Raw genomic sequence first — 11,848 nt, forward strand, 5'->3', positions numbered from 1 at the left:
TATCTGAAAGGTCGGGTGTTTCCACGCCCTTTAAACCAGAAATCTCCCTCTGACTTTGATATGATGGAAAAACATCATACCACAGTTTTTCTTGGCAAATTTTACAACCAAATCAAATCTGGCCATTACAAGCAGAACATACAAGCTAAATCGGTACCGTAGTGTACTACTACCAATTAGCTTAGGAGTTATTTTGAATGTATTTTCTTTACTATGTAATTCTATCATTATAATATTTACACAAAACTTTGATTGCAGTTTTAGAATATGCTTGTCAGTGCCCTACCTAAATAAACTCTATAATATTACATTTTCTGTAATCAAAAATGACCTCACCTTATAACCTTATTAGAATTAATGAAACTTGTGCACTTAGCAAAAACATATTTATTGTCAAAAAGAAACTGCCTGTAGAACACAACAGCCAGCACACAAAAACCACACATAGTATTTTAGTTTTAATAAAACGTTTTGTCAGCTGTCTCTTAAAAATACCCTTATGCCACATGCAGTTTTTATACGGTTTTTTTATGGCTTTTTTGTACAATAATACTCTAAAAGCACAAATACTGTCTACAGACTGTGAGTTAGTCTAGTATTTCCAAAAGAATTTTAAAGTGCTATATTTAATGAAAATCTTTGGGTTAATTTATCCTGCTCTCTACCCAAACCAATAAGGCAGAGTTGAAAAATACAGCTCTGAAACAACAGAAAATATACAGTATATATACTTAGTATGTAAAATAAAGTTGAATGTAATTTGTGTTTGAGCCTGTTTAAACCTTGTTCAGTCTGACAGGCAGGTTATGATTTTTCAAAATCATAAATTACAATTCAGATAAAACTTTTCTTTACTCTTTTGCATCATTTAAGTAAATCTCTTCTCTTTCTGTTTTGGCCTTCTGAGGTTTTGCTGCAGTTTCCTTAAGTAATTTGACAGTTTGACCACATCCAGTTTGGTTTCTGGCTGGTGTCTTGGCCAGGAGCGCAGCGTAGCTTTTTCTGGAGACTTCTTCTTCTTCTAGCCCCCTGCTACACCTCAGATGTGCGCGGTTTAATTTCTGAGGGCCTCCTAAGCACATGGCTGTGATCCCAGAGGGGAAAAAAAGAACCAAAACACAAGTTAAAGAGGGGAAGGAGTAAAACAAAGAGGACAAAAAGAGTCACCAGAAGTATGAGGACAGAATGAAAACATTCAAAAACAGAGAAGAAAATGACCACAGGACACACATGCTGGAAAAAGGAAAAGCCATAATTCTTCCCCTGCAGGTCATCTTCTGTCTTTCTCTTCTTGAGACAAGGACATAAACATCAGACAGGCACAGAGCCTGACCCGAAGAAGAAGAAACGTTTCATTTAGTAATTTGTCCCTGTGTTCCCTGATGTCCAGAAACCCAACCTAACCCTGTGCTTTATAGTTCAGAGCAGGAACACAGACACACAACTCCTTATAACTGTATTAAACTGAAACGCTACTTTGTTAGTAACAGGTTTTTATTGTTTGAATGTAAACCAAACATACTGAGATACATGCTCTTTGTAACTCATCAAAAACTCTAAACTAGACTAAGCTGTGACATTGGCCTCATTTACAGAACCATTCAATGCTTCGTATTGAAACTTAAATGGAAAATGAAATAGAAAAATAAGATAATTTTTTAATCATCTTTTTTATTAAATAGATTTGAATCAGTCATTACCAATTTTTCTATGATGAAAACTTAAAGCTGCAGTATATAACATTTATTAAAAAATATATATGTTTTTTACATATTTGTTAAAATTGTCACTGTGTCATGACAGCATAACATGAAACAGATAATCTGAGAAAAAATCAAATTCCCTACAGAAGCATGTTGTGAATCCCCAGATTAGTTGGCATGGCAACTGTTGATGGCGGATAAATTGTTCTCCTGAAACAATAAGTTGTTTCTCCAACATTAGCACATTAAGCTTTAACATGGCTCTCCTTATTAGCAGTCCAACATACTTTCTGATTGATTCTGCAAATGACTGTATACCACTTGGTACTGACTGATTATTAAACTTCCATTATACTAAGATGGTCAACAACTGATGCTTAAATATTGCAAAAAAGGGGAAAACAAGCAAAACATCAGACAAAAAGTATATTGTTTAGGCAAAAATAATGTACTTTTTTTCTGAGGAACTACAGCGTTGAAATCTACACTCTTCACAAATGCATTATAAAAATTGGGACACAAGTTTCATAATGTTTCAGGATTTGATGTTTTACAAGGTGTACTTAGTTTTCCAGCAGGCACTCATTTAATATCATACCAGCATACATGGTAAGATGGGAGACATTGCAACAGCGGCTTAACACTGTGTACTGTATGGTCTACGTTTTGTTTATGCCAGCACAATAAACAGTTTTGGGCCTTTCCCCCTATCTGTCAAGTTCAGATTATTATTTTTTTAATTTAGGGGCTTAAGATGATTTCCAGAAATCAAATGGAATTGTGTATTTTTTTTACCACAACTGTAACTGAGAAAGAAAAACAGTGCTTACGTGTGCTTCAGCTAGCTACAATCTGGATTGCAACAGGTCATTAAGTGAATCTGAAGCCTAAACAAGTCAAGAACACTGGTTTTAGCAAACACAAATTATTTATGTAAATTCTTTTAAGGAGTTTTTCTGATTTCCAGAGGTAAAATTTATTGGCATCTTAGTTAAATACACTCACTTTCTTTGTATAGAAGGGTTTTTTTTATTTCTTTCATCGCTCACCCTGAAGACTAAGTTTTTCCTTCCACTGACACAAAACATTTGAAACCACATTTAACAAACCCACATCAATGCTGCGTGTTTGTTCCATAAAAAATAATTACATTAGCAAGGCCCCTTTTTTCTCCCATAACTTATAACCTAGAACAGTGTTTCAACACTTAAATCGAGCTGTTCCTCCCAGTCAGTCGGGGTTTGCGTTGGTTTCTGTATTTTTAAAACAATTACAAAGGAAGATCGGAGGAATGAGCAGTGGGAGCATTAATAAACAAAGGACTACATATTGTTTACTGGTAGTCAGACATTACAGAGGGTTTATGGCATGATGGTGCACTAGAATTTGCATGATGACTTCCTGGGGTGAGTTTCACACCCCCATCTTCCTCTCTCATTTGTATCTTCCTCTTTCTTTTTCAGTTCTAGCTCTCTCATCACAGCAGCAGGACAATTTTTATCAGTTTCTTCAACAGCATTTTTATAGGAGAATTGATACAGACAAAAAAAAGGCAACAAAATGTTAAATAAAACAAAAAAAAAATGGTTAACTAATAAAACAGAATCTCAGAAACTTTTCTGGACAAATATATGTTCTAATAAAGCTTTCTTAAGCTACAATTACATACAGATTTGGATTTTATCTTTAGCTGCACATAATATCACAGAGAAAAAAAGTTGTGAAGAAGGTACATCCGAACTGATCAAAAGCCAAATCGTGGAATCGGGGAAGAGAGAAATCTGGCAGCAGGCTTGTTAGCATTTGAGGGTTTTTAGGGAAGCAAAATGGTTGGTGAATAGTCCTGTACATGTTGGCATTTGGTTTGAAAGTCCTTCACTTGTAGAATATTTGGCATCATTGAATGGCTGACTTCAAATTATTTTGAGGCATTAAACATCCATATTTCCAGTTGTGCTGATGCATACGTACACATTACTGCATTAACTTATTTTTGGAACAGCTCTATCAAACATTGATGAATGAAAGTAACCTGGTTTACATTGAGAGAATGAACTTAGAAAATTGAGGAGGTAAAATATGAAGACAAACTGAGACAGTGGTGGTCAGCAAGAAGCTGCTCTTAGACTTATTGATGGAACTTTTAAGGTGCTATTAATTCCCATCAAAGTGTTAAACTGAACACAGTTAAACTGGGCAATTTTACCAAATACTTCTTCTCCATCTTTATTTCATAGCCTCTTAGGTATCTCAGTGAAAACTTCCCATTTACAAGAATCCAGCAGCTTGTTTTCAACTGTCAGGGAGGCAGGATTCCTCAATGACATGCTGTATCCCATCTGAACTGTAACATCCTCCCTATTGGGTAAATAAAACCTCAAGGTTAGTGTGTGCCTGTGTGCGTGCGTGCTGGGGTGTGTGGGTGTGGGTGTGTATGTTTGGGATCAGAAAGAGATATATGATCTCTCCTCCTCAAAAGAAAGAGCCTCTGGTGATTAACATGTGCAGCACCCACAAAAAATCAAATGAAAAGAAAACTACATGAGCACGATCGCAAATGCAAGTGAAGGCATTTACTTACACATGTAGGGGTGTGTGTGCGTGTGTTTGTGCGCGCGCGCGTGTGTGTGGGTGTGTGTTAGTGCATGTGTGCATGCACAGCAGAAAGCCTCTGTTTATTTAGTTTGAGGTGACAGCAGGAAGGAAGGCAGGTTAACGAGCTGCCGGCTCCAGGCACCCAGGCACATGGTGATTACGCAACCCCACTCAACTCTTTTTTCTTTACTCACACACAGGCAGACACACACACACATGCAGATAATGCATCCACCTGGATGAGGAAACAGACAAACTCAAGAGTTTGCAGACCCTTTCAAGGGCTCTTAAATTGGCTCAGAAGGATTTTATCTCTGCATGGTTCTTACGTAATAAAACTAAACTGATAAATGTTTATTGTGTCTGACATAAGTAGACAATCTAAAAGCTTCCTTTTGCATAAATAAGATCAATTTCTTGTGGCACATGAGTTGCCATTTACAAAGGCTGTTAGTATTTGGTCCTACATCTGGGGTTTAATTCCCAGCCTGGGAACCTTTTCAGCAATTCCCCCCTCCTTCCAATTTCTGTCTAATTATTGTAAAAAATTTAAAAAAGCCAAAAAGGTCAAATAAAATCTTAAAAATCAAGGTATATGCTGTCTATGATGTGTTCAAATGTCGTGCTGCAAAGTTTGAAGGACATTCTGATACTTTTTGTTTTATTCACTTTATGTAAAGTTTTAGGAATCATAAAAAGCTGATATTTTTTTCTTTCTAATACAAATTCAAACATTGATCTAAAATAACTTAAAGTCAGTACCAATTTTGAAAACAGTTCTTGCTGTAATTGAAAAATGTCCATTGTAAATGTCCACAAATCTTCTATCAGACTCAAGTCAGGAGTCTGACTGGACCAACTTAAATGTTAATATTACTTGTAGTCAAGATAAATATGTTAGTAAAATTAGAAAACTATTTTAAATGTAAATCTGCTTGAACAATTTTGGGACTAACAAAAATGTTCAAAATCAGGGTGCATTATATAAACACTCAGTTTCTGCAGGTTAGCTTGTTAAAGAAATGTCATGTGGAGGGTTTTAATGATTTATATGGAGTTCTGAGTGTACCCACACACCTACACACACCCGCCCACCCCTACACACACACACACACACATGCACATTTGTTACTGAGTTCTCAGTCAGCTGTCATTCAAAAATGAAAAAAAACACACACAAAAAATATTCTGTGTACCATAAAGAGAATCCTAAATATCATGAAGAGCCTTCAAAATAATGAGAAAACCCCATTTAAAAGGGGAGTTTATGCTAAATTTGACCTGAAAAACTTAGTTTTATACAACCAAATTTCTGGCATTACTTTACTGAGTCTCCGGTGATTGAGGGATTACAGTATTTGATCAAAAAAGAAAAAGAAAAAATTTAAGATTGCAGAAAAGGGAAGAGATTTCAGAGCAACATAAAAGATTTACTAGAGTAGAAATATGCAGTATATATTTTCACAAAGTATATCAGAACAGGACAAATGCACAATAATCCTGGAGTTAGTACTTTGCAGTTGCATATTTTTCATGTATTTCTTTGAATAATATTTATATTGGCCTTTCTGATCCATCAGACATTAGCTGAATGTGTGTTTAATGAATTTTACATTCCGTAAAAGTGAAAACTCTAACAGAATTAGGTGTAGAAGCCAAAGTCAATTCTGTGGCTTCACAAGTACATATTTCATCTTTGTTGCCATTTTATTAAGAATAGCCAAACATTAAAAATTAGTGATGTATTTTCCAATTTTTGACTTCCTGTAGGGCATGAATGTAGCATTTAGACTGGACTTAGTAAATCTCATCTTCATATGTACACACACTGAAACACACTCTAAAGATGTAAAAAATAAAAATAAAAGGTTTTTTTGTGCGTCATTCAAGCAGAAAAGACCCCTTATGTCATCTATTAACACACTCTCACCTTTGACCCCAAACTCAGCTGAATGGCTCTCTAATGGAGGTCAGACTTCCAGAGTGCGCTCATGTTTGTGTACGCTTTCACATGTGCTCAGGCTCAGTCGTGTCCATTTGTACGAGCATCAGCGTGGCAGACAGAGAGGGACAACTTGGGAGCAAAAAAAAGACCCCAGAAAGTGGAGGAAGTTTATTCAGCCGAGTTTCCAGAGCTCCGGGAGCTGCTCTATTTATAAAGACAGCAAACCATCGCTGGATATGTTTGTGTACTCCAGAATATGTTTTTATGTGCTGTTTGTGAGAGCACTTTTCAGCCGCTGTGTGTTGCCACACAGTGCATGTGTGCGTTAAAATTAATAAATATGTACAATTAAAGGCTTCCTGTTATTTAGTGGTGAGGCCAGAGGAAGTTATTTTGTGGTACACTGATAATTTTGGTCAGAACACTGGGCTATAAATACTGTCAGTGCTCTGCACTCCAGCCAAAAAAGCTTGTGTGCTGCAGGAAAACAAGAGCAAAATAAGTATGCAGGGAGTTGTTTTTAAACATTTTACAGCATCCGTCCTTCCCGTCTACCCTTGTGTCAGCTTCGTTCTGATGAACAAGGCTTTGTTTGGCAAGGCACGCACCATAAAAAGGCCTAATTGAAATACACACAAACATTGCCTCATACAATATAACCCATTTTGGTCATTTGTGACTTATGTTCTAGAAATAGAAATCTTGAAAGTATGAGACACAGTTAAAGAGACTGGGTGTTTTTCCAAGCAGAAAAGTCTATCTAAAATAGCAAAGCAGAAGGATATGCTTTTATATATATAGATGTAAACATAGAGATGATAGCATAGCATATGTACAGTAACTGTACTGTCTGGGTTTTCTCTGATGTCTGTTGTTATAAACAGAAAACATGTCTTGACTAAAATACACATTTTAACAGGAGTATGTAGCTATTGATTGTCAATCTAGTAACACATTTTTCCTCAAAAAATCTGAAATGTTGGTTTGTTCTCATTTAATAAATAAAGCATCCTCTGTTTGTCAAGCAGGGTTATGAGACAATATGAAACTTTGCTACAAGAAAATGAACTATCCAGAGCTTAGTGGTGTGAACACAACAAACTTTCTGCCATAACTTTGGGAGATACATAGAGCAGTCAGCAACCAGACCACTGAAACATCCACAGGTGTTAATTGTGGAAACCCCTTTGTTTGTTTTAGTCCAGGTTTACTTTTAATGTGTCCATTGTCAGTACAAGACATCTGCTGATGTCTGCAGATTGTGTTTCCTCAACTACTGCTGTCTGTAAACGGTTCTCTGCACGTTAACTCACAATAACTAGATGCAGCTGCAGCTTTTTTTTTTCTCAGCATCTCGGCTGAATGACTGACAGAACATTTACCAGTAATTTACCTCCACTTCTAAACTGCATCAGCGTTTTAGTGTCAGATGATATGTTGTGGTCTACTCACTGTACATGGACTTGGACTACACCAGGAGTGTGAAACTCATTTTCAATGTGGGCCATATTGACACCATGAAGGGTCGGTTGTGGCAAAATGTTCTTCAAATTAAACAATACTGAATCTTATTCACATTGATGCAATTTGGAAGTATACAGAAAAAAACTGCTTTGATTTGATTGACACAGCAATATTTAAGCACAATTGTTACCTTAATACACCTGAGTAAAATTGCTGAATTACCTTGTAATTCCAAGCATCCCTTCTTGTAACTCCAAGAAGGGATTATTTTATGAATTGTTGTGTAAACATGAACTCAAATTTCTTTGTAATCACTAGTTCCTCTTGGGTTGCCATTTTGTGATACATTAATACCTTAGTTCAGTTTTCTGGACAGTATTACTCTACTGCTCTACTGTTGGCTCTATGGTCTATGTTGGCTGCAGTCTTGGCTGATTCTGATCATTTTTTTCTTCTAGGCTCTTTTACGCTTTTCTCAATTTTGAACATGAAAAAAAAGCATCTATGTAGCCACAGCTTGGGAACATTATTGAAAACTTCATCCTGATCCATATAATTAACTGGATTATGAGTCATATGGTCAAAGCAGGCTCTGTGATTTATTTTAAGTCAATCTCCAATCTTTGTGATGGCATGTGTAGTCACTGATGCATAAAACAGGGATTGATTTGAACCTTCAAATAGTCCCCATCATATAGAGAGTGATGCTTAGCTGTGTCAGTGTGGCCTTTTCTAAAAGAACATTTGTTGGACCCCATCAGCTGTGTGATCAATAATCAGGTTTTCAGCATTTTTGAAGCCTCTTTAGATATGACAACAAACATACTCAGTCATAAAACTTTAATCTAGACCTTTTAATAGTAATTTTGACAGATAAAGTAGATGACCTTAGCTCCCAACCTCTAATATGTTGTGAATTTGAGAGACAAGTCATTTTTGGAAAACCTGCTATTTACAAAATTAGAAATGTCTTGATAGGTTTAAACTTGACTGTGTTTAGGTCGTTCTGTATCCTCATACAGGAATATCAACAAGAGTCCAAAGTCACTAGCACACTATCAGACCAAAATATCAACTCATGTGGACAGTTGCACTAATACTCACAGAGGCATGTGGTCACTTCATGGGGCATGCCAGGAAATTCTTGCAAGGGTATGTTAATATTCCAGATGCTTTAGCACATAAACAAGCTTCCAAATCGGAGAACGGAAATTCAATTTGAACACAGCTCTGCATGGCGATACAGAGATGTTTATCTCTCTCTGCCTGTCTCTGGAGCTGAACGGCTGAGTGGCCGCTGAATGTTTACCTACGATAAGGGCTTTCTGTTTGACCACCAGTTAAGTTACACTGAAGTGAACTGAGAGGCCATGAAGGGGAAACTTTATAAATAAGGCCAAGTGTTCAGGATGTTACCTCAAAACTCAAGACTAGATCAAAAGAAAGGGAGATTAACTTTTTTGTGCAAAGTAAGTTTAGGGTTTGCACATTACTGAAATAAGTTCAACTATTTACAGTTTCTGTAAGAAAAAATATGCAATGATTATCCAATCATTGCATATTTGATTATATAAAATGCATGTGCATTTTACAATTGGGGTGATGTGCAGCATTGTGGATCAGCTGCAGTTAATTGATTTTTTTTAGGCAGATCTGTGACGACACATTGCAGTAATCAGTGTGACTAAAGATAAACACATCGATGAGTTTGTCTAGATCTTGCTGAGACCTTAATCCTCTAATCCTGGAAATGTTCTTCAGGTGATAGAAGGCCGACTTTGTAACTGTCTTCATGTGTCTCTGAAGGTTCAGGTCTGAGTCCATCACTACGCCCAGATTTTGGGCCTATTCGGATGCTGTGATTGTTCCTCTTTAGGTCCAAAAGTAAGAACTTCAGTTTTGTTTCCATTCAGCTGGAGAAAGTTATGGCACATACATGCATGGACTTATTCTATGCATCTGCTCATTACTGGATGGCTTCATAGTCCCCTGATGAAATTGTAATGTAAAGCTATCCATCATCTGTGTAGTTGTGATAACCAGAAGGAGCAGGTAGTAAATAGAAGGGACCTCAGGATGCAACCCTGGGGTTCTCCACATATGTTGCTCTGATAGAAAGTCAGCTATATACTCAGAGAAGTACCACAGAAAAGCAAAATGAAGGATTGTCTGGGCAATTAAAAATAAGCAACACTACATTTATATGAATATATGTTGAATATTTAGATTTAATAAATATTAATATATTTAGGTGTCTTCCACAAGTAATCTGGCCTAAGCTCTTCAATTCAGGAAGAGCAAAGTCACAAAAAAAGATCCGTTACATGTTTATATTTACTTTTCCAGTTTTTGCACATCCGTACAAAAATGTCAAAAGAAACTTTAAACAAATATAGAAAGCATTGCTTTTAAAATTTTGTAAGTAGAAAATTAATAATTCAATTAAACAAGTTTCTAAAAAATAAACAAAAAGTATTTTTGCAGCAAATTCCCTGATTTTATAGAAGTCGTATTGTTTGCTTCAGTACATCAGTGCAACTCTGTTGGTAACCAATTACTGTCTCTATATCACAAGGACTTTAGAATTTCATATTCTGAAGTTTTACTAAACAATAATGTCAAACACCAACATCAAGAAATGGAAAATACCTACATACTCAACATCTAATTTGTATTTACCAATTTTGCACACAAAAATGCCTTTTGTACTCCACAAACAATAAAGTCAGTAGATGCAGTTCTGTTCTGAACTAATTCTAGGTTGTCCCAGGACTTTATCCTCCGGCAACATCGGAACTCTGTGTTTACTCATCTCATAATAAGGCTCATTCAGCTGAGGACATCTTGATTAGGTCTGCCGAACGTCTGGTTTTCATTTAGCTTGGAGGATGGAACCAAAGGAAGGCAAGGACAGGGGAGAACAGAAAGAATGCTGTGTGGAAAAGAAGATTTCTAAATTAATTTTTAAAAATTCATGTATCATTCTTTCAGTTTTTGAAATGTACACATTTACATCAAAGAATTCTGATTTGTGTTGGTGCTGGTATTACTTTACCCTATTTAACATTTTTTGCAATAAGCTACTTACCTACTGTCCTGAGAAGAGTTGACACAGTAGTTACAGCAAACATGCAATAAATTGTAGTCTATTTGGATCTCTAATAGGACCTTATGAAATTTTCTTCTTATCATAAGCAAATGCAAACAAGCAATGGAACAACCTGTCAGGTGTTTTTACACATCAAGCAATGATATTCATATAGTAGATATCACTGTACTTAAAAACCATTACTTCTTCTTTAAAAAATACTGTTTTCTGAAATGTCATAAGCAAATGACTTGCCAGTGCCACTTAATTTTCATCTCTCTCATTTCTGTGCATCACGTTCTGCAGAAACTGAATGCTTCAAAGGCAAAATATTTGTCAGTTGAGTAAAGCAAAATTAACTTTTCATTAGCAATTTGCTATTTACCATTCATATGAAGCAGTTTTCACCAAAAGATTTGACAATTTAAATTACAAACATTCTTATTCAAAGGACTTCTGCTGAAAAATCGTGTTTTCTACAAAATAGCTGTAGGCCTGATGTCTCCATTACATTCTCAAACTAGTAAATAATAAGATTTTATATTCTGTTTCAAAATGAAACACTTTTTATTAAAACAAATGATATGATGATTCAAGATAATCTTGTTTAATAAACTTCCACTCCAAAAGCATGATATGTCAAAACAAAGTGTCTCCACTTATCATCTGTCAGTAACCAATGGCTAGCAAGTGTCATTTGATAATTCAGTGTAAAACCTTTATCACAAAATATTTCAATAATTCAAGGTCAAGATAACCGTCACTTGTTTATTGCACTCCCACTGAAAGGCATTAATATGTTTTAAGCTGTTTCATTTAGCATTACCTGTTATTAGCAAATTGCTATGGTGGCTTTCAACATTTTTTTTAATGAGACACATTTATTACAAAACATTGAAGGGAAAAGAATGTACTACTGTCTTCTCATTCACCTAATGCATGGGGTCCTTAAAAGACTGAAACAGTATCACATCATGGGGGTAATTAATAATGGATATCACAACCACTTGACTTCTTACCCCACACTGGTGACAAAACACACTAATATTGCTG

The sequence above is a fragment of the Xiphophorus couchianus genome, chromosome 11, assembly GCF_001444195.1.
Source record: "Xiphophorus couchianus chromosome 11, X_couchianus-1.0, whole genome shotgun sequence".
NCBI classification, from domain to species: domain Eukaryota; kingdom Metazoa; phylum Chordata; class Actinopteri; order Cyprinodontiformes; family Poeciliidae; genus Xiphophorus; species Xiphophorus couchianus.